The 19,284-nt window shown below is 34.8% G+C and overlaps 1 long non-coding RNA gene across 1 annotated transcript in view; it reads right to left on the reverse strand.

Moving 5' to 3' along the window:
* Nucleotides 1-5,404: 5,404 nt before the first annotated feature.
* LOC125775637 (uncharacterized) overlaps nt 5,405-19,284 on the reverse strand; it is a 38,506-nt gene continuing 24,626 nt past the window's right edge. The window contains exon 2 of the long non-coding RNA XR_007421215.1: nt 5,405-7,172. This is a non-coding gene — a long non-coding RNA (uncharacterized LOC125775637). The remainder of the gene's footprint in view (nt 7,173-19,284) is intronic.

The following is a 19,284-nucleotide window of genomic DNA, read 5'->3' on the forward strand; positions in this document are numbered from 1 at the left end:
GTTGCATGGAGGAAAATTTCAGTTCGCCCATATTTCCCCAACCCAATGCGTTGCAAATCTTGCCAAAAGCTTGGCCATACACTAAAGCATTGCAAAAATCTTCCATCATGCGTCAATTGCAATTTCCCTCCGCACGAAGAAGAAAAATGCTCAAGATTATTGTGCGCAAATTGTTCTGGTGAACATCCCGCGTCATCAATTAGTTGCCCAAAATTCCAACAAGCGAAAGAAATATTAAAAATAAAAACGGAAGAAAAGTGCAGTATGCGCGAAGCAGCAAAGAAATACAGAGCGCAAGCTCCCTCCCCCACTCCTTTTCAATCATTCTCTGAAATTACCAAGCGACCTGCTCCCACAGCAATTAACAATATCAACATACCCACTGAAAAAACTACAAAAACAAACAATAATGATAACATCATTTCTATATCTCCACCAACCGATACACCATCCACCTCTTCATTAAAATCAAATGCAATAAGCCTTACCGCTTTATCCCCATCCCCCCAAAGTACTAATACCAATCTTCCCACATTTCTAAACTCTCAGCTCAGCGAAGCAATGCATTCCACCTTAGCAAGCGCTAAGTTAAATGTCATTGCGCAATTCGCTAATAGCTCAAGTCTCAAACATTCTTCTTCACGCGACTAGACGCGCTATGCCAAGCATAGCTTACTCACAGTTGCCAAGACTCAATGTTCTCTCCCCACTTACTAGCTATTTATATTTCTCCCTTTTCTGTTTCTTGTCTTTACCTTTTTCGGTATGCTGTCGATCATACAATGGAATATGAACGGTTATGCCAACAACTATCACGAACTAGAAACTCTTATCAATTCTTACACTCCATCCATGATCTTCCTTAATGAAACTCATATTCCACATAATCAACCTGCTCACACGCCAAAATCCTACGTAGGCTATTTTAACAATCTCCCGCACGTAACAACAAAAAAACAAGGCGCTGCTATTTTAATAAGAAGAAGCATACCCCACAAAGTACTACCTGTTCGGTCTAATCTCTCAGTAGTTGCCATTGAAATTAATGCACCAACAAAACTAGCAGCAGCTTGCATCTACATTCCACCCACACAAGATTTTGCTTCTTCTGATATTCTGCAATTGATAAACCAATTAGATAAACCACTTATTTTAGGAGGAGATATAAACGCCTGGAGTACAATATGGGGATCTACGCACACAAACTCAAGAGGCGAAAAAGTTGAAGATGCGCTACTTGCATCCAATATTATCTATCTTAACGATGAATCCCCCACACATTTCTCCACCCACAACTCCTTCTCCAATATTGATGTCACGTTTTGCTCTTCTAATATAGCGCCCCAATGCACATGGCAAGTTCTAAATTCTTTGTTTGGCAGCGACCACTTCCCAATATTCATACAAACAAATCCGCGCAACAATCAAAATACAAGTACTTTTAAATTTTCATCTAAATTCAAAACTGATGAGGCTGATTGGAAAAAGTTCAGACAAATATGCAACAATCTTTGTGAGACCACGCAAGTTTCCTCCAACTCGAACCAGGAGTCTGCCAAAATTTCGAGAATCATACGTACTGCTTCTCACTTTTCCATCCCTCGAACGCTTCCCAATAAAAGTAGGAAAAATATTCTTTGGTGGAACGCTGACTTGTCCAGACTACGGCTCACCAAGCAGAATTTATGGTATGAATACAAGCGAACACGCTCAGCTGAAAACCTGCTCCTTTACAAAAAGGCAAATGCGTTATTCCGACGTTCTGCCAAACATTATAAAAAGAAAAAGTTTGAAGAACTCACTGAGACCATAAACCCCCGCACTAGCCCAAAGAAAATATGGGATGATATCAAAATGCTAACCGGATCTCCTAAACGGCCCCTATTTTCCTACATTCAAACACAAAGCGGTCCATTAACGGCTCCCGTAGATATTGCCAACCATTTTGCTTCTTTCCTGTCACTCTCTTCTTCCGATGCAAGCTTCTCAGACACGTTCCGCAACCTAAAATCTCAACGAATAAGTATTGAACCACCTATTTTGTACCGTTTATCTCCTCCCGCTAAGCAACTAGAGTCGGAAATTCTACTAACCGAACTCGAATTCGCCCTTTCGTCCGTTAAAGGCAAAACCCCTGGTCTTGACAAAATTACCTATCCAATCATTCAAAACTTGCCTATCCAGGCTAAGCATCGTTTACTCAACCTCTATAATAATATATTTGAAAGCGGATGCTATCCTCATGCCTGGAAAACTTCGTGTATAGTTCCTATCCTGAAGCCCAATAAGTCAGCGCTTGATGTCAACAACTATAGGCCGATATCGCTCTTACCCTGTTTGGGAAAACTTCTTGAAAAAGTTATAGTTAACCGGCTGATGTGGTATGGCAACAAAAGAAAACTCATAAGCCCCAACCAAACCGCATACAGAAAGAATTATGGCACCATCGATGCTCTTCTGCACCTAGATCACTTTATATCAAGCGCTCTTTCCTCTAAGAACCATGTCTCAATTTTAACAATTGATTTTCAGAAAGCATTCGACCGTGTTGGTGCCCATATCGTTCTGAGACAATTAGATAAGTGGAAACTAGGCCCTAAAATCAAGAAATTTATCAAGAACTTCCTCAGGCACAGGCAATGCAAAGTAAAAATAAATGGTTTCTTATCCTCCATAGCTTCACTTGACAACGGAACCCCGCAAGGGTCTCCATTATCCGCCTTCCTTTTTATAATAGCTTTCGAAGAGATTACTCAACTCACTTACAACAACCATCGCGGTATCGAGTGCCAGCTTTATGCTGACGATGTAATTTTCTACACAAAGAATGCAAACCTCACCAATACAGCCCAACTGTTTGAGAATATCTTATCCGAAATTTCGACATGGTCCCTATCATCAGGAACTACCATCTCTTACGAAAAATCAAAAACTTTACATATTTGTAAAAAACGAACATGCTCAGGTTTACTAACCTATTCTAACAATATTAACATTAGTATGGTAAATGAACTTAAAATCTTAGGGTTAGTACTAGACTCTAAATATAGCTTTAAGGCCCATTGTAAGCATATTAAGGACTGCCTCTTAACGCGACTAAATATAATCAAATATCTAACGTCGAAAAAAAGTTTAATTCATCCATTAACACTTATCAACGTCACCAAGGCTCTAGTGATCTCCAAGATAGACTATGCTCTACCTATCTACGGCAACTGCCCGGCTTCTACAATGAAAATACTCTCCCCCCCTTACCTTGTGGCCATGCGCAGAAGCATTAGAGCATTTCCAACAACACCACTAAAGAACCTCTTTGCTGAAACTGGCCTGCCAACTATAATAGACAGGACTATCGACTGCACCAGACGTTTACTACCAAAGCTTCTGTTCACGACCAACACTATTCTCGCCAAAGACGTCCAAAATGCTCTCTCGAGGAAACGGAAACCTAAGTGCTTGTCAGCAATCGCGCGATGCGTTAACTTCGCCAGGGAACTTGAGTTACCTTCCTATAAATGTTCTCTTGGACCTGAAACTCGTCCACAATGGATGATAAAAAAATCTTCATTTGCTATTAAGACCCTGCAACTGCCGAAGGATAAGACCTCAAGCGAAAAATACAGGCAACTCTTCGCTTCGGAGAAGTCTAAATACTCCAGTTACGGTTGGAACTTTATATACACCGACGGCTCAAAAACAGCAAACAGCTCAACGTTCGCAGTCACAAAAGAAAATGGTGACTTGATTCGACACGGCACTCTCCACACAATATGTTCATCATTTACGGCCGAAGTCGTCGCTTTATTAGAAGCAGTTACTTATGTAAATCACACCAGGGGAAAGTATATCGTATGCACCGATAGCAAATCTTGCATCGAAGCCATAGAATCGCCGGAAAACACACAAAATGAAATAGTCGCCATACGCAACAATCTTTTAAAATATCCAAACAAACTGAAACTGATGTGGATCCCGGGGCACACAGGGATATCTGGTAATGAAAAAGCAGACGCAGCTGCGAAAAATGCAGCAAATACACCAACCATAACTTTTCCTTATTTCACAAAACAAGACATTATAACTGAGATTACACGCCTAAGGAAAAAATCAGCAAAAGATAATTGGAGTGGATATATTCATCACTATTCGAAAATCAACCCGTTCAGAATTAAGCCGACCTACACTGCCGATATCACCTTACGCGCCATCAAGCCCTTTACCCGCTTACGTCTGGGACACACCATAATTACACACGCTTATTTATTGCAACGTGCCCCTCATGGAAACTGCCCATTCTGCGACGAAAACGCAACGATAGAACACATATTAACCGCTTGCCCTATAACTGCAACAATTAGACATGAGATTTTTAATTCGGCCGATCCATTCCAGCTTCTGAATGAGCCCACCGCCAAAAATGTGAATATGATTTATAATTTTCTTAAGGAAACAGATCTACTTCGACGAATATAAAGATAATTAATTAACTCACTAACCCTACTTCCTAAGTACTAATCTATCCTTTCACTTCTGCTTTAATATTAAATTAAACATATATTTACATGTATATACATAGCTTAACAGACAGCCGAAGGCCTCTGCTGCTAGTGCTGCTAGATATTTATTTGTAGAATATTAAGTATTGTACAAATAATTTATAAAAAAAAAAAAAAAAAAAAAAAAAACATATGCATGTATTTATGTGTACATGTAAAAAGATTAAAAAAAAACTATACGCATAATGTACACATATTCACATATGTATGCAATTTTGTGTGCACGTAAACAAATTTTAAAGAATCGTACGCACAATGTTTGTAAATTTGTCGACACACAACTTTGATGTAAACCATTATTTCATACCTATGGCCGAACTTCACGTTTTGTCAAAAAGTCAATGTGTCGAAGGACTGACGCGACGACAAAGCGTCACAACATTGTGTTGTTGGTAGAAAATCCGAGCTGTGATGAAAAAAAAAAAAACGAACGGCCTCCGATTCCCTTGCCGCAGTGACAACTTCGCCTACAACCAGTGTAAATATGTATGTTTATGTATGAGCTTGCAGACATATCGACACAGATTTTTGCAAGCCGCGTGAAAATATTTTTGAATTGTAAAATATTTTTTACTTTGCTTGACAAGTACAGTCAATCCCGGTAATGTGTCACAATCAAACAAACAGATGTTTGTGGTTTGTTAAAAATAAAAATATAATACAATAAGCGAGTCGTACTTAAAACAATAATTTCTATGTATTTCAAAAAGCAAAGCTTGAGATGTAGCAAGGCATACAGAACGTTAAGAGGGATTGGAGGGACACTTAAGCGGAAAACTACTTAACCGGGATTGACTGGACACATATGTATGTATGTACTGTGAGCGTCAAAAATAAGTAAACAGCGATTCTATCAACATTTAAGTGTTTATTACAACGCAGTTTTTAATACAATAATAAAAAGTTTTATTATAGAATTCAAGGTTTATATTATAAGTGTTTATCTTAACTAATAAACTAAAACAAAACATAGCCAAAAATAATTCACTTAAACTAAAAATACTCTCGTTTTTCGTGTCAAAAAATTAATGAATCAACTTTGTGCATGCGTTCATGAATGAAAATTATGTGGTTGTGTAATTTTCTATAAATTTTGACGTCGGCAATTTGGCTGCCATATTGATTTCTGATGCTTCTTGAGACGATTGTTGTTTTTGGAGAACAATGTTTGTAGGGTTTTCGGGAGACGCATGTGTACGCATACTTGTATGATGATCTTTGAAACGATTGCTCTTTTTGTAGTACAATATTTGTATGCATATATTGTCTGTGTGGGATTGAGCAGTGAGCGGACATTTTATTTCTGATAAGTATTAATATCTTGATTTGAATTTGAATATATTTAGTCTTTGAATGATATTATGACAGTAACATTTAATTTAATTTTTTTTAAATAAATATTTTTTGCGTTGATTTTTTTTAAGCTTAATATTTATTTGTTAAAAAAGGAAAGTAATATTTCAATATTTGTTAAATTTTTAATTATTAATATATTGTTTGATTTTTTATTTTTATTTTTTTTTGATAAAAATATTTTTCGTTGATTAATTCAAAGTTTATTACTTATATGTATAAAAATATATATTTTTATTTATTTATATATTACGTATATTTTTTATTTTTATTTTGTTGTTTTTTTTAATTTATTGTTTTTTTACATTTTGAATTATTTATTTGTATTTTTTTATTAACATATTTTTATTTTTTATTTATTATTTGTTATTTAACATTTTGTTTTATTTTTTTTTTCATTTTATTTTAAATTTTTGTAATTTAATTAAATTTTTGAAATTTTTTTATTTAAAATTTATTTTTTAATAATTTGTATTATATTATTTATTATTTTTATTATTATATATTGTGTTTTGTTTTGTATAAATTGCGTGTATTTTTTACATTTTAAATTATATTTTTTTATTTTGTTAGTTTGTATACGTTTAGTTTTCATTTATATTTTTTTTATTTGAATTTAATTTTTTTTTAATTTAATTAAAATTATAAACAATTATTCTTGATAATTTGTTCAGAGTTTAATGTTTATATACAAAAATAAAAAAATGTAAATTGTTTAATGTTTGTTATTTCAATGTTTAAAATTATATATGATCATTTTTAGTATTTTTAATTTTTTATATATTATATTAAATTTTAATAATTTATTTTATTGTTTATAAATTTTTAATTAATTTTTATTATTAAATTTCAATATTTTTTTTCAAAATTAATTATTTATTTATAGTTTAATGTTATTGATTAAAAAAATAAATTAATAATTTATTTTATTGATGTTGTAATTAAATAATTTTTTTATTAATTACACAATTGAAATTATTTTTTTTAATTGTGAATTTTTTTATAATTTAATATTTTGATTTAAGATTTTATTTTATTTTTTTTAATTTCATTTTTTTATATTACATAAATTTTTTATTTTCCATTATAAATGTTAATTTTTCAATGTCAGTGTTCAATTTAGCACAATTACATTTTTGTACATTTCCAATCCCAACAGAATTTTATATCACAATTTTCAGCGCCATCATCGTCGTCGTTGTCAGCGTCCACCACATCAAGCCATCCATAAAATCATCACGCCGTCGGTGAAATCACCAACAGCTATAGTATCATCATCGCCAGCATAATTGTTATTGTTGCGTTTGTTTGCGTCGTTAAAGTGCGTTTGGTTTTCAGAAGTGTTGTTTTTATTGTTATTGCGTTCGGCACCATGCAGCGATTGTCGACACCATTATTAATTTGTTGTTATTATAATCGTTGTTGATGTGTCGGTGTGTTGGTTCAGCAGATTGTTTCAATGTCATTAATTGGCAATTAATACAAGCGAAGCGAGCAAGTGGAGTTGTTTCGTTGGGTTGAGTTGTGTTTGTGGGTTGACGTCGTTGGTTGACAGGAGTTTTGTAAAGAAAGAAAATGAAGCAAATACGTTTTGTTAGTATGTAATAAGTATTATAAATATTTTTATTGCATTCTATGGTTATTAGTTGTTGTGAGTTAGTTTAGAGGCAATGTTTAAATCTCACAATATTTCGAAAAAATGAAATTGGTCCTATGTTACTTTTTTGTCTTTGTAAAATATTAAAATATTTTGAAAAGAGTCCTCTTAGTTTTTGCAAGCTTTTCCAATTCTTTCTGTATTTAAATTGGTAGGCTCAGGTTCCATCTTTAGGTTTACGAATAAATAGTAGAAAGGCTAACTCATACATATAGCTCTTAATATTTGAGTAAAGAAATCTTAAGAAAATGCAGGTAAAATGCAAAAAGTGCTAATGCTGGAAAATTGTGTGACCAATCGTGGGCTATAACTTTACTCGTAATATAGATTAGCAAGGAGATCCCATCTTGTTATCAGCACCGCCTGATATACATACTCGATACAACGTGAAGACTACTTAACCCTATCCGAAGCGTCATTAAAAGTGTAGAAGTCGCAGGGCGTAAATGCCCCAAATACAAACGAATAGATCTTTTAGCGACTTTAGACGTTCGAAACGGCTTCAAAAGAAAGAACTCTATCATAAGGAATATGCCTACCTCTCTTTGCTGGCATAAGTGGAGCATTCAACAATGTCTTCAATGGCGTAATCGTCATAAAGCCCAACTGGAGCTCGCTATCGTAGCATGGATAAAAGGTCTAATGAGCTGCATGGACAGTATTGGCCAGCCTAGAGGTTAATGCCGATAAGAAGCTTAAGTACTTTTTACAAGGACGTACAAAATTTCGACATGGCAACCTGAGGCTCTACAGAGTTGACGTTTGGTGGACCTCTGTCTGCCAATTATCATACAGTATACCGTTGGAGCGGATATCAAGTCACATTAGAAGATAATACGAAGTATGACAATTAAGTAGTGAGACTGATTCCATAAAAACCGTATATTTCAAAATTATTCTACAACTCTGCCATCTCCTTCAAAGTATGCCCCTTGGGCAGCTATACAACGATTCCAGCGCGTTTTCCATGCTTCGTAACATTTCTGGAACGCTACGACTGAGGTGTCCGCGAGTACCCTCGTCACGGCCGCCTGGATGTCCGTAATCGACTCAAAATGGGTTCCTTTGACCACCGATTTTGTTTTAGGAAACAAAAAAAGTCACAGGGTGACATGTCGGGCGAATAAGGCAGCTGTTGGAACACGGCGATCCCTTTAGAGGCCAAATACGTGTGGCACGGCGCGTTGTCGTGATGAAGGATCCAGATACGAGCGATGTCTGGGCGCACCCTGTTGACTCGTTTTCGCAATCTTTCAAGTACTTGGCAATAGTAGACTTGATTCAAAGTTTTTCCCGGTGGAACGAATTCTTTGTGGATGACTCCACGGCTATCAAAAAAGGCAATAATCATCATTTTCACCTTCGACTTGCTCATGCGAGCTTTTTTCGGGCGGGGGGCGCACGGAGACAACCATTGTCGAAATGGAAACACCTGGACACGACTAAAAGTACTATCACCATACACTCTTACAATTTTAGCGTACGTTTCCGAACCTGTTTCGCCCAATCTGGCGCAAAATTTTATCGCGACGCGTTGCTCTTGATTTCGTTTTTCCATTTTCGTGACGAGCACTACAAACACACGTCTACTCAACTTGACACAGCAGGCGAACTAAACAAGCTAAAGCAATGGTGCATATATCAATGGAGAGGAGAGGGTTGCTTAATAAATAAAAAGGGAACTTCAAGGTCACAGGTTCACCACAAGCGCGGCAATAAAATCAGTCTCATTACTTAATTGTCAAACCTTGTAGATGGCGCAGAAGCGCTGGTGAAACTTTTAACAACTAAATGGACAGATCGAAACAGTCTGATGGAATCCGCACCGTGATCTATTGCGCGGAACTAGGTTCTTTGCGATCCTTCAATCTTAAAGGCAGAAATCTGCGCATTCAAAAAAGCTGCTGAGATAGCTTACAATGCTGCAAATGACCTAAACCATATCAAGAATGCTGCAAATGACCTAAACCAAGCCAAGAAGCAATGAAAGCAATAATCTCATATCGTAATTCGTCAGAGAATACACTTAGAAGCAGGGAGGAAGTGATAATTTACTGACCTCATATTTCAGCAGGATAAGCATTAGTAATGACGATACATGCAGAAAGTGCAGAGAAATAAGCATGAGAGCGCCTTCCATGCCCAGCCTTATTATAAACTCGTCTTAGATGTCTAGCAGCTTCGCTGTACAAGATATGAGATGAACGATCAAAGTTAGATATCAAGTCGCTCTTAAAGTTAAAGAGAAGCGTTGCCGTCCTATGTGACGAATACTTCAGCTCGTATTATACTTAACTTCTGTTCAGTAACACTAATGACAAGTAGGTCTATATATTTCGTGATAGATGGCCAGTATAACCTAATCAAACCTTTTTGGAAAATTTGTTATTAATATCTTTCAATACCTAATATGTTAAGAAATTTAATATATATGTAACTGAAAAGTTATTTGACTAACTAGAACTTTTGATAATTGTTCTTAAATACAAAAACCTTGAATCAAGGTCAATGAACTATTTTTATTACTGTGTGGTTAATTTTATTTCGTCCTGCTCTACTTTTCTGTCCATGTCCGCGGCCAATGAAAAAATATTTGTGAACCTATCCTCTCAGTAAGTTCATAAAACCATATAAATATATTTTTAAACAACTATACTTTTTTGAAACTTTCTTCCTAGCCTATTAGTATCTTATTTCAACGAATTTTAAATAAATTTTCCATATTTGTGAACACATGCTTTATGCATGGCCAGCTTACTGAATGCGGCGCGTGTTGTAACTTTTTCAATAATTTACAACAAAACTTCGTGAGCGCGTCACATAATCGCCATATACTTACGCATACCATACATATTCATATATTTATAATGTGTTTTCAGTTTTTATTTCTGAAGGAAATTACATACACACACAGTAACTTATATGTTAACACGTTCGCGGACGCAAAAAATTTTAGGGAGCTGCAAAAATATACAGGCAATTATTTTTGAAACTAGTTGTAATATCCGAAATCTAATTAGACATATATTATAAGAGTAGTCAGAACATCGTATTTTAACCGTTATATACAATGAATGCTATAGCATCCACGACGATATAGATAGTATTTTTCAACCAGAATGACGTGAATAAATTTGTAAATACACTGAGAAAAGATAAAATAATATGAAAGTATCTAATGAACCAATTGGTCATTATTTCGAAATGTGTATTAATTTCAAAAACTTAAGATTATATAAAATTAAATGAATAAAAATTGGCTTTAAAGTTTGAATGCTATAGCATTCACGTCATTTTGCATCAGTATGAAAATGAATGCTATAGCATTCACGTCCGCGAACGTGTTAATATTATATATGTAAGTATTATTCCACATTTTTGGCTGACACCTGCGGCCATGACTTTTGCCGCCATTAAAGTAGCTGCTGAGCGCAATTTTGTACTAACAAAAACACATATTCACACACACATAAACACATGTGTGTGCGTTTTGTAGAAATTTAGCATTCGTTGTTTTTGTTACTTATTTTTTCCATGTCAACGGAAGGCGAACAGACCGTTGCGGCCGGAAGTTGGAGATCATGGCGACAAACAGTAAACAACAAATCACGCGGCAGCGCGACAGTTGCCAACAACAAGGATAACGTTGATATTGTGGAGTGCATCTGTAGCGAGCAATAATAACCGCGGTCACAGCGCAGCGCGACGGTAGTGCTGCCATTAATATAGCGAATTTGCCGCTGTGCTATTGTGCAGGAAGACAAGGGAGGTCAATTGTCGGCTAGTCGCTGGGAAATCAGTAGTCGCTCGTTTGGTCGGCGGAGTGGTATGAAAGTGGCCGCAATTATGCGGTTAAATAGTGCAACCCGAAATTGTGGCGAGTGACGTGAATGGCAAAAAAAAAAATGTCGAAAGTGCTGGAGGGCTAAGTGTTTGAGTGCGAGTTTGGCGGCGCTGTATTAACAGTAGTTTGTGTGTTCACACACACACTCAGACATACTTTTTGGTTTGTTACTCATATAAGCTGTGCAAACGCGAAGAGATTATCATTGTAATATTTTCATTATGTGCTGCATAGGAGCATATGTGGAGATTTTGTGCTTATACAGTAATTGCAATCGCATTAGAGTGAGACAATTTTTTTTGAATAATTAAAATATAAAATTTTTAAATGATTGTGGCAGATAGAAGAATTAAAAAAAACAAATTTAAAATTTAATTTTTGTAGAATAGTCTTAATAAATAAAGATTTTTTCATGCGAAAATTTGATTTTGATCGATGACAGCGTCGTGCGATCTCAAAAATTTCTTCAACTATTATAGCGTTGCTTTGAGTGATAATTTATACCAAGTTTCGTGGAGATATCATTGCAGAACAAAAAACTTTTTTTACAATTATTTGATTTTTTTTCGTTCATTTTGTATGACAGCTATATGCTATAGTACACCGATCGAGAAAATTTCTTCAGATATCATAACCTTATTTTAGCTTATAACATAGGCCAAATCTTGTGAAGATATCTTACCAAATGAAAAAGTTTTTCATACAAGCATTTAATTTCGACCGTTCAGTTCGTATGGCAACTATAAGTTATAGTAATCCGATCTGAATAAATTCTTCAATAATTGCATTATTTCCTTAGATAATGCTCCAGGCCAAATTTTGTGAAGATATCTCACAAAATGAAAAAGTTTTTCATACCAGCATTTAACTTCTATAGTTCAGTTTATATGGCAGCTATATGATATAGCGGTTTGATTTGAAAAATTTCTTATTATTTATTACTTTATTATGTCGTTGTCTTAGAAAATAATCTATGCCAAATTTTATGAAGATATCTTTCGAAATAAAAAACGTTTCCATACGAGTACAAGCACTTGATTTTGAGCAGTCGGTTTGTATGGCAGCTATACACTATAGTAGTCCGATATCGGCGGTTTCCACAAATAAGCAACTTTTTGAGTCGAAAAAGATGTGTGCAAAACTTCAAATCGATATCTCATAAACTAACGGAGTTTCTCTCCTGGTGTTAAAAACTTGGAGGCAAATGCTATATACAGGGTATACATAATTATACCGGTACATTTAGTAAACAGGACAAGTATTTTTACAATTTACTATAATTTTATTAAATATTTCCGGCTCGAAGGACCATGTACATTAAACTCACCTTATCGGCCACTCACAATTATTGTTGTAAGGAAAAATGCACTAAATTTCGAAAATCGTTATAAACTTTTTATTTCCTTCAAATTAACTTAAGAGTATTATTATAAAATGAATTTCAATTTACTAAACACTAGGTTTCAGACCGTTAAATATATATTATATGTACATATATACACATTGAGGAAAGTTATTATGAAAAGTACTTTAATATTAAGTGAAAAACTTTAAATATTTAAATGCGGGTAGCGGACGGGAACCGGGATGCTGCGATAAGCGAAGAGCGATGCTGCTTGGACGACGTCGTATCAACGAAAGGTGCGCGAGCTGCTTTCTCTATTCCTTTTGTTCTAATTAAACTGCGTTTGGGTGCATGTGCGTGTATGTGTGTTAATGTGTGGTGTTCGCTCGCGTGATGAGGTGAATAGGCGATCCGGTGTGATGAATTGATGCAGATGTGATGCGACGTCGCTACTCATTTAGCCACCATATATTATATAAAACTTTAGTATTAAAAGATCGGAATACTCCTACCTCCCTTATGTAGCACATATGAATATATCGAGTTGGCGGAATTTTTCCGAAAAATAATAGAGAAAATGGAATATAAACGTACGAAAATGGAGAATATAATGTAGACAAGGAGAAATGAGGGCAGATATTTGGATATGGGAAATTAAAAGTTGAAAGACCGTTAACTAGTACAGTAACACAGTAAGGGGGAGCATAGTAAAGTAAAATATATATTATATGTTGGCTGCGGCTACGACCCAGATGGTCCATACGTTGAGTTCAATTTTCGATGTCTCGTTCGAGCATTACAACTTTTAACTGGCGAATGACACGCGCGATGTTTTGCTCCAAAGTCTGAATCGAAGCGGAATTGTTCAGAAAATATTGAACAAAAATAGCACGACTGCTTAACACGACTGATGCGTGATCTGTCAAAAAAGAGACTATTGGAAAAAGTACCTCTACTTGGATCATGTTATCAGGCTTATAAGTAGACTATGATGTCGAAGCTGTCAAACTGGCTAATGAATAACGCTGCAAAACTTAGCCAAGAACTCCACTTCAAAATCGGTCAAAAATCAACGCGATGTAGCGGCTCACAATAAATTCATTCCAAAAAGTCAAACGATCAATGGAGAACACTGCTTGGAAGTTTTGCGGTATCTAAGCGGAGCAATTGTTTCAAAAGATCCTTGGACTTTTCATCACAATAATGAGCTGTCCCACTTAATCATGAATGCGATGGACTTTTTGACTTAGCACACAACGAAAGATATCGGCTCAGCCACTACGAGGTGTGTTCAAAAAGTATCGCGAATTTTGTGTTTTTTTCAAAAATTATTTATTTATTCATGAATATCTATTTTGTCCCCTTCAAAGTAATCCCCATGAGATATTATGCACTTGTGCCAACGGTTTTCCAATCTTCGAAGCACTTCAAAAAATCGTTTTTTTATCTTCCTCAGCTCCTCCTTCGATGCCGTCTTTATCTCGTCAATAGAAGCGTAACGTCGTCCTTTCATGGGCCTCTTCAGTTTAAGGAAGAAGAAAAAGTCACAGGGGGCAGATCTGGGGAATACGGTGGCTGCGGCATCATTAGTGTGTTGTTTTTGGCCAAAAAGTCGCGCACAAGCAACGATGTGTGAGCAGGGGCGTTATCGTGGTGCAATTTTTTTGATAGGTAAAAATCGAAGACGATCTAAAACACGTGCAAGCAAAGCAGCTGTCAGCAATTAAATGAACATTCAAAATGGCCGAGCTTGTCGGCATAAGTGAGAGACATGAGTACCAACATAACGCCACAAAAATTCGAAATTCGAATATACGTAACACACGAGAATTCAATATTCGCGATACTTTTTGAACACACCTCGTATTTTGCTTTCTGTTTTTACTATTGTTTTCGTATTTAAGATTAAGAACTTTTGCAAACTAACTCAGTCATATTTCTTGATTCAATAAAGCAAGAGCTATTCTAAGAAAATTAATAATTGAAGCATGTTCGCGAATAACGTTGTAAGCGACAATTTTTTCAAAACCGGTTTTTTTGCAGATTACTGTTATAATGGCTCTCTTCAATCAATCCAAATCAAAATTAGGCATATTATTGCACTTGTTCGTATTCAAATCGCATTTTAATACAAGCACTCAGTGGAATAACGTTTCAAGTGACTTATTTATTGTGTGTACAATGGCAAAAACTGAGTGTTCTCGTGTGCTTGATAAGTGTGTTAGAGGCTCCAAAAGGAAAATAAATTTAGAAAATTGGAAAGATTTCAATAATAAAAAGCTAAGAAATAGTGAGCAATCTTATATTAATAGAAAAAAACAAGTTATACCAGCAAAAAATGTCCCAAAGCAGGTATAGTGGAAAAACGTTTTAAGTACATAATTTTTATTTCATATACATTTTGAACTATTTTGTAATAGATTTTTGATTGCCATTGTAATTTCCATTGTGCAAAACTTGATAATGAACAAATGAAGAACCTTTTTGATAACTTTTATAGCAACAATTATAACGAGAAATGTTTATTTCTATCCTCACTTCTTGAATTGAGCGAGCCTAAAAGAAGAAGAGTTGAAGAGGGGAGTTCTATACGAAATACAACAGTATTTTATTTTTTGGTGCTTTCAAACGGAAAAAGAAAGAGAGTGTGCAAAAAAATGTTTTGTCACACATTTCAGGTAAATATTTTCTTGTTGTTGTTTTTCGTTGATTTTTACTTTACTTTTTATTTTAAAATATGAAGATAACGCAGCGCAGAGTTAAAATTTTGGTTGAAAAAGTAAAATATGGGAAAAACATTGATGATCAGCGAGGAAAACATGAAAATCGTCCCCACAAAATCATAGAACAGGAAAAACTGAGCGTTGATGAACACATAGTAAGCATTCCCAGCCAAGAAAGTCACTATGGTCGTTCAACATCACGAAAAATTGTCTTAACCCCAATTTAAATATTAAAACAATGTACGAGTTATACAAAGTTAAATATCCGGATACCCAAATTTCGTACAGCACATATAAGTAAGCACATTTTTCATACAGAACACAAACTACGATTTGGTTTCCCAAGAAGTGATACTTGCAAGGTTTGTGACAAGTATTTTATTGATATGATTGCCGCTGAAAATACGGAACGATTTGAAAATATTCAAAAATTGGCGACAGCTCATCACGAGCAAGCAGATAAAGCATATGCGCAACTTCGAGATGATTCCAACGCTGGCAAAAATTCACAAAATACCGTAGTCATGGACTATGATTGCTTTGTGCCACAGCCTTCTGATCAAATACTTTTCTGAAGTGAATCAAAAATTTCTTACTTCAGGGCACAGCTTTCTGCCATGCGACCGGGATTTTGCACTTATCGAAAAAGAGAAAAAAGAGCTGAACTTTATACACAGGCAGATGTGTGTCATATGATTCATTTTGCAAGGCCTTCGAATCCATTGCAGATTCATCAAATGGCTCTGTATGAATTTAAAAACTTCGAGATGCTAGTCAAACATTTATATAGAAATCCTTTGTGCAAAATAACTGCTGCAAAGTGGATACAAATTTCTAGATACGATCCAAACACACTTAAAATGCGTAGCAGCATAATATAGCAGAAACATGGACTTCTTATAATTTGCGCTCAAAAAAAAACATAAATTATGCGAATTATAAAGGGTGATTTTTTAAGAGCTTGATAACTTTTTTTAAAAAAAAACGCATAAAATTTGCAAAATCTCATCGGTTCTTTATTTGAAACGTTAGATTGGTTCATGACATTTACTTTTTGAAGATAATTTCATTTAAATGTTGACCGCGGCTGCGTCTTAGGTGGTCCATTCGGAAAGTCCAATTTTGGGCAACTTTTTCGAGCATTTCGGCCGGAATAGCCCGAATTTTTTCGGAAATGTTGTCTTCCAAAGCTGGAATAGTTGCTGGCTTATTTCTGTAGACTTTAGACTTGACGTAGCCCCACAAAAAATAGTCTAAAGGCGTTAAATCGCATGATCTTGGTGGCCAACTTACGGGTCCATTTCTTGAGATGAATTGTTGTCCGAAGTTTTCCCTCAAAATGGCCATAGAATCGCGAGCTGTGTGGCATGTAGCGCCATCTTGTTGAAACCACATGTCAACCAAGTTCAGTTCTTCCATTTTTGGCAACAAAAAGTTTGTTAGCATCGAACGATAGCGATCGCCATTCACCGTAACGTTGCGTCCAACAGCATCTTTGAAAAAATACGGTCCAATGATTCCACCAGCGTACAAACCACACCAAACAGTGCATTTTTCGGGATGCATGGGCAGTTCTTGAACGGCTTCTGGTTGCTCTTCACCCCAAATGCGGCAATTTTGCTTATTTACGTAGCCATTCAACCAGAAATGAGCCTCATCGCTGAACAAAATTTGTCGGACGTAAAGCGCGAAACACATTTCGAACCGAACACTGATTTTGGTAATAAAATTCAATGATTTGCAAGCGTTGCTCGTTAGTAAGTCTATTCATGATGAAATGTCAAAGCATACTGAGCATCTTTCTCTTTGACACCATGTCTGAAATCCCACGTGATCTGTCAAATACTAATGCATGAAAATCCTAACCTCAAAAAAATCACCCGTTACTTTGCCAATGCTCAGGAATGATACAATAAAAGTAAGTGATGAAAAGAAGTAGGACCTTCTGGCAATGGCGTCGTATTTACCAGAAAACTGTGCACAGTTTTATAAACAGTTGCCATGAAAGATAAACCAATACATATATTGATACTCTGTACTATTTACTACATATCCGTTGTGAATTACATTTTGCGGAAATATCGTTTAAATTTATTTGAAATAAAAGATTTTCCGTTTTGTTTATAACCTTCTTTGTTTGTTTGTATTACTGAAATACAATTTTTTTGGTTTTGAAACCTTTACTTTCCAAATACGTTGACGGAAAAACGTTTCAAACGCCATCCTACTATATGTTATGCATAGTGGAATAACATCCATTTAATTTTTGATATAAAACGTTTTTCCATTTAAAGAGTTTAATTTTGTTTTTTTTTATTAGTTTAACAATTTTATTAATTTTTTATTTCAATTTATTCATTCTAAATAGACAGATTACTATTGAAAAAATAAAAAAAAAAATCCAAAATAGATAAAACTTTAAGCTTTAAACGTTTATTTCATTTCCTGCACATTTCTAAATCTGTCGCTTACAACGTTATTCGCGAACATGCTTCAATTGTCTTCTTGGAAGAAATGTTTTAATTGGAGACGCGGAAAAGTGTCTTTGAAAAATCAAGGACTTTTTTATTTCTATAATTAACGCGTACCAAATAAATTAAAAAAAAAGAAATAATGATAAAATCCTTAAAGAATTAAGGTAGTGAAATACACTATAAAAAAAAACTCCTTAAAGAATTAAGGCAGTATACTATCCTTAAAGAATTAAGGTAGTGAAAAGTAAAATTTTAGTGAACAAATCAACAATTAATAAAAAAAGGGCATCAAAGTTAAGAAGAAGCCGAGTCAACTAACAATTTTCAACAAGTAAAGCGAAGAAGACATTTACGAAAAATCCTACATAACAGTTTTCAACAAGTAAAGCGAAGAAGACGTTTACGAAATTCCTACATAACAATTTTCAACAAGTAAAGTGAAGAAGACAACATTTACGAAAAATCCCACATAAAGTGAGTTATTTGCATATATTATAAGTATAAGTTTTACAAAGTTATTGTTAAAAAAAAAACTAATCATTTTGACAAAAAAAAGGAGAACCATTAAGATTATTAAGCGAAATTGCAAAGTGAAATTTTAAGTGTTACATATAAAAATTCATTTTATTTTTAATCATGACCCAAGCACCTTCTGTTATCCTTGACCTTATCAAATACCTCAAAACATTACCTGAATTTAACGGAACACGAAATGTCCTTTACAACTTTACTACTCTTATAGATAGAATACACCCCTTACTAACGCAATATGACCAAATGTCCCAACTTCTCTTCTCTGATATAATAAAAAGTAGGTTACAAGGTAGAGCTAGGGAAATAATATAAATAAATTGTCATGTACAGTCGTGGGTGGACATTAATATCGGTATTCTGCGTGAGACGATTGTCTCATGTCTCTAATTGTCACAATGGTAATTTAGTGACCCTGTCAGGAATCTCATTTTGGTATTCTGGCAGACACAGTAAAGTAGTATACTGTATAGTAATATATTGTATCTGCCAGAATACCAAAATGAGACTCCTGACTAACAGAGTCACTAAATGAAGATTGTGACAAATAGAGACATGAGACAATCGTCTCAAGCAGAATACCGATATAAAATGTCCTTATAAATAATTTTGGAGAAAAATTGAATTTTGGAAAAATTTAATAAACAAATTTAAAAAAATATTTTATTCAGAAAATAGCGATTTAACTTTTACCAATGCAATAAAACATGAAATAAGGACTGTAAATAACATTCCAATTAATACAAAAACTTATCGAATCCCATACATTCATAAGGAAGAAGTGGGTAGACAAATTAAAGA

This window comes from Bactrocera dorsalis, chromosome 1 (genome assembly GCF_023373825.1).
Source record: "Bactrocera dorsalis isolate Fly_Bdor chromosome 1, ASM2337382v1, whole genome shotgun sequence".
Lineage (NCBI taxonomy): Eukaryota > Metazoa > Arthropoda > Insecta > Diptera > Tephritidae > Bactrocera > Bactrocera dorsalis.